At 41.4% G+C, this 21,131-nt stretch overlaps 1 protein-coding gene across 1 annotated transcript in view; it reads left to right on the forward strand.

Moving 5' to 3' along the window:
- The first annotated feature begins 12,576 nt into the window (after window positions 1-12,576).
- Window positions 12,577-21,131, forward strand: part of INSC (INSC spindle orientation adaptor protein) — a 139,715-nt gene continuing 131,160 nt past the window's right edge. The window contains exon 1 of the mRNA XM_050897501.1: window positions 12,577-12,725. The gene's annotated coding sequence lies outside the window, so the exon portion shown is untranslated. The remainder of the gene's footprint in view (window positions 12,726-21,131) is intronic.

The following is a 21,131-nucleotide window of genomic DNA, read 5'->3' on the forward strand; positions in this document are numbered from 1 at the left end:
TCCTGATTATTTCCTAATGAACTACTTGACCCCAAGGACCTATAGCAGCCATGAAAGTCTGCCTTTGCAAAGCCTCTTAGAATAGTTCCATTCAAATACAGACATAATTACACCTCTCCTCACAATATTACATTTCAAATATCCTCCCAGTAATCAGAATCACTGCAGTGTGTGAGGAGTGAAGAGCCCCTTTATCCTTACAGCAGAAAGCGTCTGAACTGTTACGAGCTAAAGAAGGTTTATAATGGGAAAGCCTAATAGAAAAGGCTTTGAGGCATCATCACAGTCACAAAAAAGGCATGAGCAAATCTGAGTCTGAGAGCGAGCGACAATGCTGTCCCTTTACTAGAAAATGCTCTGAGGGAAAGTGAATGAGAGAGAACAAGAATCCTCTGCCTCCCCCGCAGAAAATCACAGCTACAGAAAAGTTGTTGTATATTTCAGTTTGTTCCCATGGTTTTAATCTTCTAACTTGCTCTAATTATTCCTATTCAAGGCTGATTTATGTTTGGCAACTTTACATTAAAAAAATGTTCCCACTAACAGAACAACGCTCATGCTTGCAGGCAGGACGAGGGGAATATGACATGTTGAGATGCAATGTGAACCAGCCATTTGGCCAAACTTTCCATGAAAATATCTCTGTTACTGGCTGTGCCTACTGATTTTTCCTTATTTGCAGTAGGCCCTTGGTTTTCTGTCTGCCCTTGATGAAGAGCAGAAATGTCGACCTCATAGGGGATTTAATCCAGTTTGTTTTCCAGGGTTTTTTTTTGTACTAATACATATTTTATTTAACAACTGCATGTTTTTCACATGAGCAGTACGTAACACAATAGTAAGCCTGTAAGAAGTTTCAACCAGCTGTACTGTGTTATGCCGCGACATTCAGAGCTCTGCTTTCCAGAATGGAGTATGGGGTTTTGTCAGTCGTACTCACATTGGGATGGTCACTTCACAGGTAGGAGTAGGACACGTCTGACAGCTATGTCATTAGGAAAGTCTGTAAAATCCTGACATCTCATAGATACTAAGTTCCTACAAGTTTTATCAAAATCAGCATCCAGGTGGTTTCCTACTAAGGGAAAGGTGAGGAATTAGCTGATGTCTTTTACAGAAACTGCCAGTCACTGTGATCTGGAGATGAGCTCGAGGGGTCTATCGGAAGGAAGCAGGGGAGCCATAATGGGTGTAATATGGGACATGGTGAGGAACTGAGATTAGGAAGTATAATAAACAGCATGGAAATCTATAGGAAAAAAACCTTTGCTAGTTCTGCTGCTCGTACAGAGATACAGACTTTGCAGTTTCTCTTCGATGGGTAGGGGTGTGCATTCACAGCACAGAGGAGGGCCATCTGGGGAGGTGACCATTTTTTCAAATGTAAAGCAACTGGTAGTGGTGATTTGATCATGGGACAGAAGGTGAGAGCACAGAAAAACCAAGTAGCTGAGCTAGAAGAGGAGCCTGAAGTTATAGCCAAGTGGCTCCAAAGGCATTGCTTTGCATTGCAGAAGGCGACTGATGTGCCTGTTGTCACCTACACACAAAGAAAGATACATAAGTATCGAGTAAATCGTATTTAAAATGGAGGAAGCATTACTAATGAGTGAGCTATATACTCCTGAGTGTCAGTGCAAGAAGCTTTACTGAAACAGCCTGGAAAGTTTGAGGACTGTAACCATACACAGAAACAAACTCAGCTGGTTTGACTGAAAGCCTGTAATTTACTAGATTAACAGTTTGCAGAGATATGGTTTAGTACTAAATGAGGGTTGCTAACTGAAAAAAGAAAAATACTGTTCAATAGATATCGATTTGTCTAATTATATGCAGGATTTATTTAAAGCAGAGACTAGATTGCTTTAAAAAAAGTTGTAGCGGGTATGTCTGTCTGAGTGCATTTACTGTTGGAAGCATTGGATTCCCACATGTGGTATCATTTAGTTGTTTTTAAAACATATAAGAAGGAATGCATTTCTTGATACTAAATTGTCTTATCTTTGATAAAGTACAGGTGATCCCAGGTTATGTCTATGGTGCTATCAAAGTAGCATTTGACATAATGAGGGAAATTTTATATGCCCCATGGTCATTAGTATTTCTGAGGAGAATAACAAGAATGGGCTGAATACCAAGGACTTTGTCTGACGGTTACTCTGTGGAAAGGGCTCTGGATCTGCATGGCAAAGTGGGTGAGCTGGAGCCATAGCTCCGTGGAAGCCGTCCAGGGGTGTTTTCCCTGTGCCACTTGGTCTCCACGAGTTGTGAGGACTGTGGGAATTTGGTTTCTTACGAACCCGCCAATGAAGAGTGGCGGATGACAAACTCCTGCTGGAATATTTTCCCAGTTTTCATTAACCTCTGTATAGATATTATTTTAATTAAAATAATCTTGACAGCACCTATGAAAAAGCTGTGGGGGTTGCAACAGCAATTAAATGTGTTGTCAAAAATGATAAGCAGCCTGGTATCACAGGAAGGAAATTAACACTCTGACCAATAATGGAATAGTAATCTTAATCCAGAGCTTTTTGCCTCTCAGGAACTCCTTAAAATGGATGGATTTTGGAGATCAGGCAATTTTAGAACAAGACAGTTAAGCAATAGGTGCCATAAAGTATCTCCATTTTAAAAGTCAGTGTCATACTGGTGTAATAGTGGCTGATAGCCAGCCAGCAAGAAATGTGATGTTAATTAGACATTAATAATGGTGTATGTGCAAAACCTTGACTATTTTCCTAAATTTTGGATATCAGAAAGATTGGGATTTGTATTCAATATTAGGTCCTGGCAGTGGAGTTTAACAACAATCTGCATCGGTGCCGGTTGTCAGTTTTGGGTTGTCCACTGCAGAGAGAAGTCATGGAAATGCTGGCAGGCTACTCACTGTTGTGAGGAAGATAGGATTTGAGAGCCCTGGCTTCTAGATTATGTCACCCCGAGTCTTTTATTACTTGGGAGCTGTGCTGAGCGCATAAATGCACAGATCTTTTGGTAAATGACAAACTCCCTAAATCATAGTGTTTTGTTCATCCTAAAGGCACTGTTCGTCCTTTAGATGAACTGGCACCGCATTTGAGCAGGCACAAGAAAAATCAAACCCTCTCTGCTGGCCCAGGTTGGAAGGCGCAGTCCTCTCCCCAGTCGCACCAGGCTCAAGAGGTGCAGATGGAGCTGCGGTGGGTGCAAGGACCGGGCCACTCTGCCCAGAACACTCATAGAAGGACTGGTGAGAAAGGCTGCCCAGGAGGGGGCAAGCTGTAAAAACAGCCACAGTTTTACCATGGAAGAGGGTGCCAGGCGATTGAAATAAAGGTTGGACTCGAATGGCTCCTCAGGAGAAGAGAAATGGGAATAGTCCATCAGTAGGCACTAGGCAGGGCAGATATAGGCAGGCTTGTAGGACCTGGGAGTGGATGAAGCTGTGATTATTCAGAAACTCTGAGTGAAAAATGATGCTGAAGAAAGTTTATGGTTTCCTGGGTACCCCTGTGGCACTACCTGAGGTAAAATGCTTCTCTACCTATCGTGAGGGCAGGGGGTGAAGGATTACCAGGGATCCTTGTAACTAAGGGTTAAATGGAGAAATTCAACTCCTATGTCAGCGAGAAAAGGGCTGACAAGTTCAATAAAGATAATCCTGACATCTTTATCCTGCAATGTGATCTAAGCAGAGCTGCACCTTAGCAGTTAGGGCTTCCTTTTCCCGTTCTGCACCCACCCCTGTGCCCCAGCTTGTGCTCCTCTCCTTCACATTTTCTTGGCCCACTCTTAGCAAACATGAGAAATAAAGGATGGGATGATAGCATGTCATGTTCCTGGTTAGGGAAACCTGCACAGTAACGGGCTTGAGATGTTTCAATGGGAAGCAAGTTTCTTGTTCTGCTGAAGCTTTACTAGCCTGTAGTCTTTTCTGGTAATGTGTGTGCACCCATCTACAATGTGCACCTATCCACACAGAGTTTTTTTTCTCTCCCTTTTTCATCCCTAAAATTAAAATGAATCTCTTCATTCAGTTGAAGCTACATCTCGCAAGAGCTGTGATTTGAGGAAGAAGATAATAAGTAGCAAGATATTAAAGAAAGAGCTTATTTCTTGCTTGCTTTGCGATAATACCCAGCAGTGTAAAAAGACTGGATCCTGTTATACTAGAGACTAATTCAAAATGTAGTAAGAGATATTTCCTACCCCAAGGACATTCATACTGTAAGGAAACTTGAAACATCAGAGCAAAAAAGCAATGTATAAGTCTGGAGAACCGGGGAACAGGGGGACAGCGAGTGCTTCTTTTCCTCTCTGTTAAAAAAGGCACTGTTTGTTCCTCACAACCCTCCAACTTACTGTTACAGTTGACTAATGTCTTCTAGCGCATCTGGATGAAGGCTTTGACCTGAGGGATGATGACAGCCAGGACCAGCTTACTTGATGGACTAATTCAGGAGAGAGCTTTCTACACTTAAGGAGTAGCTTGGAAGGTAGCCCAGCAGGCAGCGGTGGCTGGAGAAGCCCTAAGACTGACAGGCAGGGTAGGGTGTTCACTTGGCGAGCAGGACCAGGAGACAGGGACTTAGAGCTATGAAGAGGACTAAAAAGAGGTATCAGTGCGTAATGGAAAAGGGCAGCAATGGAGGACATTAAAGGGGGATTGACGGGAGCAGAATAACAAGCAAGCGTGAAAGGGGCAATGGGTGAGGAAGTTGGAGCAGAGAGGAGAAGGCAGCGGGGACAAAAGTTCAGCCTCCTCGATGATGACAGAGTTTTGGGGAATTGAACTAAAAGCTTCTCTTGTGAGGAAAGTCTTCTATCTGGAGAGCTCGAGGGATCAGTAAAGATGTACACTGAGTTTCAGTGTCAGCTTCCAGACCGAATGTACACAGGAAATGACCATACTTTCTTATTGATATAATAAGAGTAAAAATTAAATGCAACAGAAGTGAAACATATAATTTCCAAGGTATTTTCATACTTTACAAAGTCAGAGGTTTAGGTTTATTTTATAAGTCAGCAATAGGCAAAATGTGAAGTACTTCTAGAGAAACACCTGTGTTGAATAAAAACAGTAACATACCAGACATAACATGGGTGGTAAAACAAATGTTTAGCTTTCCATGTAAAATCATCAATATTTTTTTTACTAAAATTATTTCATTAAAAAAGACAAGCCTACATTTGTTGAAAATGTGTTGTTGTCCCACTACTCCTGGCAGCAATGCTGTTTAAAAGAAAAGTTTTTAACAGCATTCTTCCAGTAAACCACATCTGGATTTTTAACCTCATTGAAAGTTTTTATTGTGCTTCTATATCAGACTGCATTGTAATGGAATTGTTATTTATCTCCAAATTTATCCAGTTCTTCCTTTGTGGACAGTCTTACATTTTGCAGGGTCTTTAATTACATTCCTCTACTAGCTGACCACTACAAAAAATTGAAATCCTCACCACAAATCTGTAAAAATGTTTCCACTTGCATTGGGAGACAAAAATAGAATAATTCCATGTCTTTTTGGACGGATGCCTAGCTGAAACTATGCAGGGTTTGACTGACAAGAGGATGTAGTCTTTGCTGAGAGCACTTTCTTTAAGGTTCTTTTTAGTCTTCAGAGACATTTAAGTAGATGAATGAAGAGAGGATTTATGCTAGTTTCCCTTAATTTTTGTTAACTTTGCCTGCTTTTTTGTAACTTCTGTCTTCTGCAACAAAATCTTTTCAGCTCATCAGGCTTACTGAATATATAATCACAAGCTGGTAAGTAGTAACTTCAGGAGTTTTGATTTGAAATGGCACTCTATTCTTTTGTGTACAGCTGTGGTAGAAGAATAAAACCCCTTTGTGCGGCTAAGCAAAAGTAGAGTTATTTAAATGCTCAGTATTCGCCAGGGTTATAACTGTAAAGTATAGTCTTTCAGTGGTGAATAAATACGGTTAACACATAGCTCAGCCTGCAAATGCAGCGGAGAGACTTTACTTGAGTTAGTTCAGAATTATTTTGCATCCGAGTGAACTCTCCCCACTGTGCTGCACGGCACGTTATCCGTTTCCTGGGAAGTGTGGATCGGAGCTTACAAAGCACAGCAGGTAATTGGCCGCTTCAGTTGAAAAAGCAGAAAAAGCATATTTGTGGGTATATACAGAAGGAAAATAAGAACAAATGGTAATTATTATTGGGTGATAGTATTTGTCCATAGTGTTCTGAGCTGTCAGTGAGATTAAATCCATACCGACACTCTGTAAGAGCAGTGAGTGTGTTAAATGTGATGTTTAGGCAGTTGAGCAACTTTTTCTGTCAATGCATTTTGGACTGGAACTTTCATATGCTTTGAATGTAAAAAAACGAGGTGAATGTGTATGCGATAACAGAGCTTTTCAGAATGGTTTCTTCTGCTGTTCAAGACTTGTGGTTCTGTATCTTAGCGTATATTTTTGTATCGCTGCTTTCTTTTGAACCATATCTTCATTTTATGTGAATGGTCCTATCTCTGAAGTCAGTGGAAAGCGAACATAGCTCAGCCGTTAGGCACTTATTTCTGTATTTCTAAAACTTGCTTACACAGATGCAAATATTTCCTCTTGGAAAGGGAAAGCTATTAATGGGTTAGATACTTTTTCTCAGTTGCATATGTGGCAGTTTCTACAGATGGACTAAAAAAGCTGTAATGGTATATCTATGCTTTTTGTTTAAAGTGATTTATGTGCAGATGGGGTGTGGAAGTGTGTTGGCAGTGTAAAGACAGTTGTACCAGGTTCCTCCTAAAATAGGGCCATTTTCATGAAAACCTTTTTATTCACTGCTTTTTCTTTCCCTCCTCTCTTTAACTAAATGAAGCATGAAGTCAAGGCTGATAGATGCTGGAATAACATAAAATCTATTTTAATTTTCATAATATAAATACATCGGGTAAAATTAACCATATCTGGGGTTTCATATTTTAAAGATTTATGTGTTCAGGTAAATATGTGTGATGGGTCTCACTGGAATTGGTTGACATAGGAGTATAATATTCACTTCAAAAATCTTTGCAGTTTCATGTTGCAGGACTCCAGTCCTTGGACAGTTTGGTTTTAATTTGTTTGCTGAAAATCTCACCGAGAAACCTGTACACTGTGTTGGAGGTTGAAATTGTGCTGCACCTGTAGGAGGAGACAAAAATGAAATGCTTTATGGATTTGTTAGGTCTACATGACTGTATGTAGGGAGGATACTTGGAAGACTGAAAAATAGATTATACATTTTTAACACTTTACTCTCCTCACTAGTTTGTTTACTCCTCTTTCGTAAAGAGGAAATAAAAATGTTTCTTTTCTTCTTTTATACACTCTTGTACTCTTTGAGGTGGCTTTAAATCTCTGTAAGTGTCGTATGAGGTAAAATGTGTACTAAAGCGTTAAGGGAAATGGGGTTAAGACATGCAATGTCTAATAAAGGATATTAGTATTTATTGGCAGTTGTTCTTTGGCCTATGTAAATTTCTTTTCCAAAGGGCACTGACATTGCTCTTGCTCTCTTTACAACCATCACTCTGTGTGCAGATGCTTTTTTTCCCCATTCACCTGTTTTTTTTTTTATTTTTTTGAACGCCAAATACTTAATGTGTCATTTCTGGCAGAAAGCTCTGGTGATGAAGGAGGAAATAAAATGGGCTTGAAGCAAGTTGCTGGAGAGGCACACACAGGATGGCACAGCCATGGAAAGCTCTTTTTTTTTTTTTTGCAGGAGTTGCGTACCAGTCTTCATACCAACTTAATGAACACAGGAGGAAGCACATATTTTTCTTGGGCCTGGAAAGCAAATGTGGTCTCAGAGTGCAAGGTTTACTACCAGTGTAATCAGCTAGAGTAGCGTGAGCGACCGTGTGCCAACTTTCTTTCGCCTCCTCTGTACCTGGCCCAATTAACTCCATTCTTTAATCTTCAGTCATCTCCCCAGGTGGCTATCTGGTCTTAATGGGCCATAAAATGGGTGGCACTGGTCCATCTGGAAATGCCTTGTGGTGTAGGGGGTCTCGTAGCCCTTCATATAGGGGTCCCTGAGAGTGTCAAAGGTGGCAATGCTGTCTAAAAGGAAATTCAGAGGATCAGTACCCGTGCTCTCTTCCTGATTCTGGAAGAGTCTCTTTGAATAATGTAGGTCATCAGAAGAAAGCTAGATTGGTTTGGGAAAGCTGCACAGAGGACCCAACGGAGTGAACATTTCTTAGGCACAAAGGGAAAAGCTTCAGCTGGGATTAGATACTGTTGTCCTTATCTCTTAAGCAAGAAGATTTCTTCTTTGCTTCTCCCTCCCTCCCTCCTGAGCAGCGATTAACCGTAACTTTTCTAATTGGACTTCTAAACGGATTGTGCTTAGTTGCAAGTCAAGTGGCTCAGCTGTTTCCCTGCTATCCCCTCTGTGTTTTCTGGACTCTAACTCTCTGTCTGGAGATGTTGATGGGGTGGGAGGTAGCAGGGAGCAGATCGTCTGGTGAAAGACGCTCACTCTGCAGACGTCAGAGTCCAAAGAAAAAGCCCTGGGAAGGCCTGAACTTCTGCAGGTGAAGCTCTGCAGGGAGGGAAAGCACCTCGTGCTGGGAACCCAGCAGAAGGAAAGAGATCCACAGGTTTTTGGTAGGCTCATACTTGAAAATGCATTGAAAACATTTTAGCAGGCTTGTGACCTTTAAGAGAGATTAGAGCTAGTTATTAGTTCATTTCTACCTCAGCATGTTTATTTGAGTAGGTGCTCTGTATTAAGTGTGAATAGTATGCAAGTGGCTTTCTTCAGTATTTCATAGAAATTGTGTAGAGCCAAGAAATGTATTTGATTACATATACCTATTCCTCCGGGTCTTCCACGGAGACGTGCTCAAGCTCAGGATATTAACCAAAGCGTCAGGATTGAAACTGTTGATTGAAACTGGAGTAGATCGGATGAGAAGATCTGGGACTCTGCAAAACTTTATGGCTAAGCCAAACTTCTCAGATCTTGTCTTTCTTATGTGCATATTTCTGAGTGTACCTTTGACATCCAGGCACTCCTGTATTGATCTTGTTAGCATAATAAAGAGGTGTTGCCAAACAAAAAACTAATAGTCTGGCAAACCAACTCAAATCTACTAGGAGTGGTTTGAAGGAGGACTGAGAATCGGAAAGTTGGATTTCTGACTCCTGTTTTGCTGGGAAGGTTGTGACACATGGGAATAATACACCTGATCTGTGTCACTCATTCATCTAGCAAATTTAGAACATTTTGTGAAAGTAAACCTGTCCAGCTCTCCTGTCAAATGGGAAAAACATGCGGCACAGCCGGAAACGGTTGGGAACCATTCCTGTGTGAGCTCCTGTGGGGACGCAGGGCCACCGGTGCCATGTCTGGTGGCCTAAATGGGCATAATTTCCCCCCGATTGCAGAGGAACCAGGTAATAACCCATTTCACTTCATTCTCTTTGTGTTTAGGAGGAAAAGGGTCAAATACCACTCTATATGCCATGCCTAGCTTTGAAAAGTGACCACAGTATTCAATAGACCAAATTTCTTGCCTGATGCATTTCAGGAATCGAAAATTTGTTCTCAGGCATGCTCATTTTTTGGACCTTTGTCCAGTTAGATCAAGTGACAACCATCTGGTTTCTATGGTCCTGATTGCTCTCTCACATGGAGCCGCACCTGATCATTTGTGAAACCAGAATACCAACTCATCCAAATTGCAATAAATCAGAGTTACCGAGAAAATTTTTTGGTCAGACCTAACAGACACCAGTGAAAAGCTACTTCTAGAGAAATTATGCTGTTTTTATAGGCTCATATCCCCAGGCTGTGTACCCTGGCAGAGCCCTAATGTAGTCAGTGGAGTGACGTTAATTTGTCTCTGGCCAGGTGTCATGGTTTATCCCCAGCCAGCAACTAAGCACCATGCAGCCACTCACTCACTCCTCCCCTCTCCCCCAGTGGTATGGGGAGAATAATTGAAAACAAGTAAAACTCGTGGCTTGAGGTAAGAACAGTTTAAAAATTGAAATAAAAAATAAAATATAACAATAGTAATGAAAAGGAAGATAACAAAAAGAGAGTGAAATATAACCCAAGAAAGACGAGTGATGCACAATGCAATTGCTCACCACCCACTGACTGATGCTCAGCCAGTCCCCAAGCAGCAATCCACCCCTCCTGGCCAACTCCCCCCAGTTTATATACTGGACATGATGTCATATGGTATGGAATATTCCTCTGGCCAGTTTGGGTCAGCTGTCCTGGCTGCGTCCCCTCCCAACTTCTTGCGCCGCTCCAGCCTTCTCACTGGCAGGGCATGAGAAGCTGAAAAGTCCTTGACTTAGTATAAACACTACTTAGCAACAACTAAAAACATCAGTGTGTTATCAACATCATTTTCCTACTAAATCCAAAACACAGCACTATACCAGCTACTAGGAAGAAAATTAACTCTATCCCAGCTGAAACCAGGACACACTGATTGATAGCCAGAAGCCACTCACTGATGCTTTTTGGGTTCTTGGCCAGGAAGAGGTTAAAACCAGTGCTGGAAGGGAGCTGAAATATTCAGAGTAAGAAGTTTCCAGAGGGGACTGTGCTGGCCAAGGTTGGGCTTAGCGCTTTCAGCTGCTCTTCTGCTCTCTTAACATGTGAAAGGTATAACAAACGCGCGGGCCGTGGGGGCTCCTGAGGCATAGCTCACACCAAAGTCATTTCGTATTTGCCCAGTTGAAGCAGCCACAAATTTTGGAAGTCAAACCTGGCTTGCCATGGAGTTGGGGCACAGCGCGAGGTGGCCGAGAGCTGTCTTGCATTGCCTGTGCCAGCCTGCCAAGCCGCCCAGGTTGCGTGCATGTGCACTGGCACCCATGTCCTTGATTTGACTATGTGCATTAGCTGGGACACAGCTATGCTGCTCTTCTCAGTGCAGTGGAGTTAGAGTTAATAAAAATGTGTGGCTTTATTTTCACTGCTGTAATTTCAGCAGAGCAAACATGAAAAGGAACAAAAATCAGACGATCCGGGCAGCATGGGCTCCATCTCCTCTTAGGGGTTTGCCACAACAAGACGGTGCACCTTGCCTGAGGCAGGGCTTCCTACACTGCCAGGGCTCAAATCCCCATTTTTTTCCAGAGCCATGCACCAGACGTACACCCTCTGTCACCAGCTCTGTGTCTCCCCTCGTGAGGATGCAAACTTCCTTCTCCAGCTTTTGCTGTGGGGCAGCGGCTGCCGAGGTCCCGGTGCTGCAGGGAAGCCGTGGCCCAGGCTGGACCCGGGGAGGCAAAAGCAGGAGTGCTAAACAAACCTTGGCAAAAACTGATCATCTCTTGGCTAAACTCTTAATTCCTCTGGGATGTCGAAGGTCTGCCGAGGGCAGCCAGACAGCTCGTTCAGCTGTCTGCAGCCAGCTGTTCGTGCCTGGCGGGGGAGTTAAAACTCACTGAGACAGTACGGTAGTGTTTGTCTTATTATTCATTTCAAAAAGTGGATCATCCCATGTTAATTATCCTTCTCACATATGTCAGAAGTGATGTATGATTCATAAGTAGGAATATTACATATGTTGCCTTTGATACTGCGTAAGTCAGGCAGTGACATGGCACAAACTATGTTCATGGAGTCCTTACTGCAGGCGAGACCTGCACCGGGGTCATGCCTGCAGTACATGGAGCTGGTGACCAGGTATAAAAAACTGAAATTCAAAAAGTGTCTTGGAAGCATTTCTCGAGAACAGAGCATTTTGCAAGTGCGGTATTTCCAACCAGTGAGGGCCGCATTAGGAATAGCTTTTTTGTTAGCTAATTTCTGTCCTTAAGAGGAAGCTGCTTCCTTCCTCTCTTCATTTAATTCCTTTGCTGCTTTGACCTTCACCTGTGCGACTCGCTCACTGAAATCCTGTCGGGAGGATCAGTGTCAGCTCTAATAAGTTGGCTGTCACTTTACACCCAACAGAAAGTAAATGTTTCATTTGTTAAATAGGCCAGTAGAATACACTGCCTTTTTCTACCACCCTCGCTTTTCTTTTCGGGAAAGTGTTTTATGTGACTGAAAGTACATAAAGTGGATTTGAAGCTGCAGATTTAAGTGTCTTGAATGAAGACTGTTATGTAAGACTTTTCTTTATTTATCAGTTATACTGAAATACGATCAGTGTTACAGCACAGGATCTGGCCTCAATGAATTTTATTGTGTTTCCAGTAAGAAGATAAGGGATACGCTGTGTAAGGAACGCACTGGGAATTTCTTTTCTTTAGCAAGCTGCACAGGAAGGCACGGGGAAAGTAAGATTATTGCACTGAGCTCTGGGCTGCTGATGCAGGGCGCAAGACTGCTTCTTGTTAGGACTTTTGCCATTGACTTGAGTGCAAGCAGGACAATTTTCTCTGTCCTAGCTTCTGTTGTGTTTGTTTATTGCTCCCCTTCCACTGCTGTTTTGTGCTGAGAAGCACAGCCTGTGCTTCTCTACCAGCTTGCACAGGTGGGTTAGATTTACACTAATAAGCTTGGAAGGTATTGAAGGAGCGTGGGTGTTGAGGGGGGTACTCAGTTTTTTATGCCTTTCATGCAGAAGCTGGTGCTTGAATTCAGCAGCTTATGGAGCGCTGTTTTTAAATGATGTTTGACAAACATGAAATCAGTGCATGTCACTGACCAACCACCACAGTGGAGAGCAATTTGAGACAGAAAAAGAAGGTGGCAGCTTCAGCATATGAGAGGAAGGCCATGGCTTTTTTCTATGAATCTGGAGGTTGTGTAAGTATGGTTGCTTCTGTGGATTTGATGCTGTGGTGTTCTTTTTTTTAAGCTGAAACCAAGCCCATATGTAGAGCTAGATGATGATGGTGCACCATCATCTTTCATTGCAGGCTCTGCAGTGAAACTGTATGAAACCAGCCCCTCTTCTCATGTGAAGTAAGGCCCCTTTGTGATGCTCTTGAGGGCACTGGCTGCTCAGCTCTCAGGGCAGCTGGGTGTCTTCTTGCTCAATATTGTTTGGAGGTATTTCCACAGCAGTGCAGCAATACCCCATGGGCTCTCTCCTCCCCATGGGCAATCCCCATGAGCTCTTCAAACTTCTTCTGAGTCACTGCTGTACTGCAAGAGCCTTTGCCAACAGAGGCTAAGGGACAGCAAGCTGCTTAGTGCGCGTTACAGGAGGCTGCTCTAGCTTTACCCTGGAGATCAGCTTTTCACCTCACTGGCTGCAGAAGTGGGGAGGGTAGCTTGTCTCTTGTTTCTCTGGGCATTTATTTTGTCCTTGCCTTGTGATGTGCATAGGCTGGAGGCTCGGGGCCAAAATCCCTCTTTGTTAGCGCCCTAATTTATGCTCTAAACTAAGTGTTTGCAGTAACTGAAATAGATACCTATGAGAATGATTTCAAGATATTTAAATCTAGTTAAGTCTCCAATATACTGTCCATCAGTCTGACTGAGCTTTGAAACTGCATGTGTGTGACAGATACATGCCTGTCTTCTATGCAAGTATCTTTCAGTGTGTCAGGAACGGCCTTGAAAACTTCAAATCCAGAACCCTGCACTTGGCCCTGCTCTGCAGTGAACATCCCTAATGGCAAAGAAATGGTTCTGGTTTTGTTGGTTCAGTTTTCTAGATTTTGTGTTGAAGTTTTTGTTGGATGTATCTTATGGATGTGTTGCTAAGGCTGTGACTTGCATAGATTGGTGAATCTGATATTTAGTAGTGGGGGTTGTTTTTGGTCCACTTCAAACTCCCCTGCTCCCCCTCCTCCTCCTCCCCCCCCCCCCCCCCCAAAAAAAAACCCCCAACCCCCAGAAAAACCCTACAAAAAGGGGCTACCTAATCATTAGGAAAAAACCCACCACCAAAACTTCTGGTCATGGCAAAACTGCACCCTAAGCAAAGTATTCTGTGGCCATTAAGCTGCACAGCTTTGAATAATTGACTTTCTCAACCATGGCTCAAATTCGTGGCTTTTCAAGTTAATGGAGCTGGAGCCCACAGAATAACTGTCTGTTCAAGCCACTGCCCAGGTGGGAAGCACAGCTGGGGTAATGAGCCAAAACTTCTTATAAAAAAAGAAATATGCATAGCTTCATTTTCAAGAGATCTAGGATTGAATTTATTTAAATAAAAGTGTATATTTAAGTGTATGACTGTACAAAGTTATATACAGAAACAGTGACAGATAATCAGCCTGTAAAATGTGTAAACAATAGATATCTTTCAGCATGTATTACTTGCAAATAAAGCTAGAGAAATAAAGAAGATTCTTTTATGTTTAGATCCCATCATGGGAAAGAAGTCAAGTAATTGGTAGATTTGGTGTAATTCCTTGCTGTTATATTTGGCAAACAGGCAACACACAATTCAAAAGATAGTTCAAACTTTATCTTTGATAAAATTTGGTCCATGTCGCTCCCCATGGATGTGAACACAGCTACTAGTTAGGAAAATGCAATGTTCCCTTGTGTTGGTACAAGGCACCTGTCTGAGGCTTTGCAGACAGTTTATTCAGTATGCTCCAAGAGTACTGAAACTGTGCAACTGAACTGTGTTAATGTTTAAACAAATTGTGATTTATGAACTCAAACTTTTCTCTAACCTTTATTTTACTTAGAGTCTTCTGTGACAGTCTCTGTCCTAGAGCAAGATGTAGCACGATACAGCGTATTTTACATACAGTGAGTCTGTTGCAGAATTTTGTCCTAGATATAGCGATTTTACTACTTATAGTCTCCATATATGAATTAGTAAAAATATAGGTCTCCTTCTTAGCAATTAATGATCTAAATCTGGATTTAGGGCCTTATCTTGGACATTACAAAAATACCCTGGAGGACCAGATGTAAAACATCAGCATCCTCAAATTATCTCATTTAAAATATTTGCAACTTTCTTGGCTGGAACACTGCCTTACTCTCATCGTTCAAATTAGGGTTTCTACAATCAGTTGTGAGAGAGCTTTCCTGGCCAGAGAATTGCCTTTCTCTGTTCCATGTGTTGGGGATTAACTGGTTTAGTAACTTTAATACTGCATTTCCCTCCCCTAGCTGTGTTCCTCAGGAAAGTGATGTTGGTGGGCACTCACAGCAGTCACTAAATATGATGGTCCTGAGTGCCTTGCTGCAGAGGTACCACTTGTGCAAAGAAGTAGGAATGCTGAGGAATTAGTTACCACAAGAAAACAAACAAACAAAACCAAACCCCAACTGGCTGGACAATCAACATCAGGTGATTTGGCAAAGAAATGTAAATCACTGCTTTTTTAATCCAAAGTATCATTTTGAAATTAATAATGTCTCTGAAACTGGAATAAATCTTAAATATGCTTCATGGTAAAGTGTCCTCTAAGCTTTTATTGCTGTTTTGTTGTCCTCTACAAATGGAGAAGCAATTAACTGGCTCTGAAATGAGGAATTTGGAGAGAAAATTTTGCACCTCCTGAATCTGTTTAACTTTGAAAGTTAAACTGTCGATGTGTGGTTGTGATTACATGCTACATGTGCAAACCTACATTTGCACTTAAAAGCTGCAACTGAGGTTCTATAGCTAGGGATGCAAATTTGTGTTGATTCTCACTTAGAGGTTGGTTTTCTATGCTTTGGAAGGTGGGGTAACTTTTTGATTTTCTTCGTTCTGCTCAACTAGACATAGGTGTGCATGTTTGCTGTTTTTTGGGGGGGAATGGAGTTTAATAAAAAAAAAAAAAGAAGTTTGGCTCATAATTACCATGTGAGTGGAAAATGTGTTCCCAAGCGTGCGTTGGGATTAATACAGCCAATACCTGTGAGAGCTTGTTTCAGTTGAACAGCAGATGCTGTAAATTCCTTAGTAAGTACTTTGGAGTTAGTATTCTTCTCCTGAGTGTATAAATCTGTCTTCTCCCCCACTTCCTTTCTCTAAGCCCCCCCAAATCTGCTTTCCCTTTCTGTCTCTAAAATGCTCCCAAGCCCCCACTATCTGGTAATCCAAAAAAGTGTACAACTTCCCATTGAGACCTTCAGAATAGCTGTGTACAGTGAAGATTATCTCACACCGAATCTGTTCAGCTCTAGCAAAAGTTAGGATTTATACAATTATTTTCATAATATCCTGAAGGACCCAATGCATATTGCAGAAAGGTCAACAATGAAATAGGCCTGGGTTCTATGAACAGGTCCAAAATGATGTAACAGTAAATTGTAGTACTGGTAAGTGTCTTGTTGGTGTTGAAGGGCAGCAGTGTGACAAAAATAGAGTCTTTGTTTTGATCTGAGCGTCATGGTGATTGTTTTGTACGGATGTGAAAGCAGAGAGAGGATATGCTGTAAATTGCCAGGACTACTATGAGGCCCTTTGCCAGCCTGTTAGTGTTGCTTGTTCATAATAAATTACAAAAACAGCAACAGAGTTTGGTCGTAGTTGTGAACGTGCCACTGCTACATTTTGTTTTTAAACAAAAATAGGACAAATATGCAAAATAGGGAGGACAGAGATGTCACTTCTGTCTCAATCTGATCATTTAATTTTCTAATGCTTCTGGATCCTCCATACTCCCTTCATGATGATGGGTGGAAATTGAACCACCATCTTAATTTTGGTGCTGATCTGAGCATGACAACAATCCAGATGAGGTTCAATGAAGATTGACAGAAACACGCTGGTTGTCACATTGGAGACTATCATTACAGCACAATTCCTTGTCCAAACTAAAGCCAAAGGTGTAAGGATGCTCTCTGGGTGCTAAGGATTGTGTACTTTGTTACTGTACTAATAAAAGAGAAGAGTTTACTTTCTTTGCAAAGTACCTTAATTCAATTGTCTTTAGGAAATTATTTTAAGACCAAAAAAGAAAACCAAAAGCCCTGTTCTAGAGGTGGAAGAAACAGTAGGACTTCAGACTCCTATAAATACCTTTCTAAAACTGATCCTACTCATAAACTGCATAAGGTAAACACTTTTTTTTGTCTCTTTTAATTGTAGCTTTTAATGGGAATGGCAGGTACCTACCCTGTAGTGCTCAAGAGCAGTGCCAGAGCTCAGGGACCAGTGCTCTGTCGTTCTATCTCTCATCAAAAATCGCCATGTGCAGAAAAATGACCTTGTGACAGGACGTGATCCAGATAATATGGTTTGATTTAAGAATGTTCTTTTTCTTCCCTTAGTTTCTTGGGGGTTTCCATGGATAAACACACTGTCTAAACAAGGTGCTTATAAAACGTGCATTTTCCTAGAGTGAAGTTATTTCGCAAATACCTGGTGGCAGATTTTGGAGCTATTTCCATGGAGAGGCTGGCAATTTTGCCTAAAGGACAGACAGGAGAATAGTTTGGAATTAATCAGGTTCCCTGTACCTTGAGTTCTCCTTCATGATTTCTGTCTTTGTGGTCCTGGTTGGCAGCTCTTACACCTAATGGTACGTTGTATGAGATAATTTCAGCTTTTCTCTCAAAAATTTTTTTGGGCACAGCTAGGAAGATGGAATTATTTGTGTCAATCTTGTTATTTGTTTCTATTTTCAGCAGAATTTTATTTGCCATTGTCAAAACCTGAGCACAAGAAGCTATGTCACAAAATAATAGTAAATAAAACTTATTATAAACAAACCAAAAACATTGTTTAGCACGGTGAATCTCTGTACCATTTGCCAAAGGCAGACTACCGTTTAATAGGCTTTGAAAATAGAAACATTAATTTAATCAGATCTATTTCTATGGAAAATAAATGAGGCAATTCTTATCGCATGAATATATTGTTCCTTTAGAATATTGTTTTGAACCATTATTGCTTCAAGTACCATTTATGTAATCTCCTAATGAAAGGCCTCTGTAACAGCTAGCACACCGGGTACGGAAAAGGCTCAAAATTCCCAATTCCTTTCGAAAGCAAATACAGTGTGTCAGAAAGGAGAGGAGAAGGGGGAAAAAGAGTAAGGAGCTAGAACTCATTTTTTTGAATAATAACAGTGAACTAGCCAGGGGAGAAAAGTTCTTATAAAAGGATAATATGTAAAGAGTTTTTCACACTGCCTCAAGCTTTCTTTGTTAAAAATGTATTCAAGTTGTCTAAAGATTTTTTCAATTTAAAATACTTTCTGTTTTTCTCTCCCTTCCCCCCTCCCTCCCCCCAGCCTAGGCACCTCCAAAATAAATTGGAGGAATGGGCACAGGGGTAATTGGTTTAAAGAAAATGGGATGGGGATGTGAAGGAGGGAATAATATTGCTAAAGAGGGAATAATGCTGCTTGAAGGAGGCAACTGACCCATCACAGTACTGTAAGAGTATTCTTTTAGCCTTCAGGTTGCATTAACTCAATTGCTTTATTAGTTATTACACATACTGAATATAAGTAACTATAACTCCAGATTTTGGAGAAATAATGAAGTGCGACTTTATGTGCCAAATCAATCTGTTCATTAGTTGTTATGGATTTGATTCCATAAACAAAGTGCCCATCAGTGGAGATGAGATCATATCTTAAATGCCAGACGAACTCTGTAATGGCTCCAGGTCTCTGTAAAGCAATGCCTGCCTCCCTTTGACCTGGCTGCCGGCTGCTACTCTTGGAAAGAAAATTTCGAGTTGGTGCCCATTCCTCTCCACTCCCCCCCCTCCCCCCCCCCGCCTATCCTTCTCAGAAATTGCCAGCTGTCCAGAGAAAGCACAAAGGGCACAGACCAGAGTCTTTGCGGACAGGAGACCTGTAGTTTGGCTCAATATCTGATTCCTTGAGGCTGAGCTGCTTCACGATTTCCAGTAAAAACAAAAAAGTACATTTGTGACAAAGGCTTTTTATTTTTGTTTTGATTGCTGGGGAGTTTAATTGCCTCAAACTGGGGCCAGCCTTTGTTCTGTCTTGTGGTTAAGTAACACTGACATTTATGATAGCTTGCAATTACTGTGCAAACTATCATTTTTCCATTTCAAAAGCTACCATTTCTCCGTGCTCACTGCATTATCTAAGATACCACAATTATGCACATCTTCAGAAAGAGGAAATGGCTGTGGCACATCACATACTGTGGCGTGGTGAGTGTAGGGAAATGTATTTTGGGGGTTTCTGCGATAACTCTTCTTATGGAGCCAAATTTTCATAAGTGTTTGAAGAGACAATTTGGTTCATTGCACATACTGTAATGCCTTTCCTAGGAAGACTTTAGATCAGCTATTCATTTTTAAGTGATTTATATGTATGTGTAGGAAGGTAAATATGAGGTAAACTGTAGCAAAAATAAGTTTAGTGAATACCCAAAGTCTCATTTAGTCATAGGCATGCATGAGAACAGGATCCAGGAGCCAAGAAGGACCAGTATCTTCTTCTAAGTAGGCAATGGTCTCAAACACTGAAATTAAAACACATGTGCAAGGAGACCACTTCCTACAGGAACTGCTAAAACAGCAGATTGGCAGTGCCAGACCTGGGAAAACTGTGCTTTGTTGGTATTTGTTTGTTCTGATTTGCTTTTTGGCTTCCTGGAATTTGTAGAGTTCAAACTCAAATATGTGGTACCTAAAAGCAAAGCAAGAATAAATCCCTATCTTACCTTTTTGTCAGGGGTTTGCTATTTATTTTTTCAGGCAATATGCATTCTGCATATGACCCACTGCAAGTGGGAAGACAGGGGTTTCGTCATTGTCTGATCTCTGATACGCTGGGTTCCTGATGGCTTCAGTGTTGTGGAAACTGGGGGATATTTACAGATGGATTTGGATGTGTAAGATCTGCTGCAAAAATAGATGAAATTTTAACGTAGCCTTATGCAAGAGGCATATAAATTCTTCTGCCTTTTGCCAGTGAATAAACTAGGGATGTTGAAAAGCTATGTCAATCTCTCTTTTGCCAAAAGCTGTGGGGGAGAACTACAGTACAGCCTTTTACGTTTGACAGCTTTCTACTCCTGTAGAGCTAATCTGTCAAGCTAATTTTTTTAATAAGAGAAGAACTTTGCATAGGGATGTTGATTAATAGGTTATTATACAAATGTAGTACAAGATCACTGTTTGCTGGTTTATTTTTTTTAATGTTAACAGAGATGTAACAATAACCATGTTCAAACATGTTGATAGCTTGGTGTACTAGGATGGCCAAAGACTTCAGCTTTTCTTTTTGGTCTTTCATGACAGAGCCTTTCATGGCTTTGGGACAGCTGGTAAACACTTACTTCATTCTGCATAAAGGGCGGAATCAGCCGTGTTTATTGTTGAACAATATAGTGTTGGTTTGGGGAAGAAGAGACTAAAAGCAGCAGGGAAATAAAATCCTGAAGCCTGGCTGTGACCATTGTTTGGCAGCCCATCTAATATAGGAAGCCTTATCTCCTCCTCAAAGTCCTTTGGAGTTCAGGACATGCCTGTCTTGGGTTCAATCTGCTTTCCTGTGTCTGTAATATTTTCATGATCTATTTATGTTTTTCCTGGTCTATTCTGTGGCTTTGTGCATGCTTGTGTCTCGTCTGGTGGAGGGGAGGCTGCAACGCCTTCCTGCAGCAGCACCACTACCAAAGACCTGCTCTCCCAAAGACCACACATGGTGTTTTACATGGCTTCTGCTGTAATAAATCAAGTAACAGTAAGCTTGCTTGTCTGAGAAGGGGAGTATGGTACCAGGGAGGCCAGAAACCTCCAAGGTGTTACTAATAAAGTCAGTTATTGCCTTTCCGTACAAGTACACAGCGTGCATGGAATGAACAAAGCCCCTCTCTGCCTCCTACTCTCTGTTTATGAAGTCTGCTAAGCAAGAGGGGGAATCACCTTTACCTAGCCAAAGAAGTAGCTTTGCCCATTCTCATACCCCTTTGAAACAAAAAGAAGGTAGACATGGCTCTGATCGTGTCTCTGATTCAATGGTAGCTGTGTGCAGTCCCACCTCAGACTGTGAGCACTATTTTGTAATATTGCCCTCAAATACTGTGCAAATGGATCAAAACTACTACACAAATACATTAAAATATAAGCAAACAGTGAGAGAGCTTTTGAGATGTTTATGGTTTGTCCACAATAAAATATTCTTCTGAAATAAGAAAAGTGATGCATATTAGAAAAGGACTTCAGTGAAATTGTTTGAATGCTGAGCGGCTGACCAAACTTCAACACAAGTCAGCTCTGTTGACAGGAATCCGTCATAATTCAGTGTTGATCAATATTGGTATACTGCAGTGCTTGTTTATGTCATGAAAAAAAAAGGGTATTGCTAAAAGAAA

This window comes from Gymnogyps californianus, chromosome 5 (assembly GCF_018139145.2).
Source record: "Gymnogyps californianus isolate 813 chromosome 5, ASM1813914v2, whole genome shotgun sequence".
Taxonomy (NCBI): domain Eukaryota; kingdom Metazoa; phylum Chordata; class Aves; order Accipitriformes; family Cathartidae; genus Gymnogyps; species Gymnogyps californianus.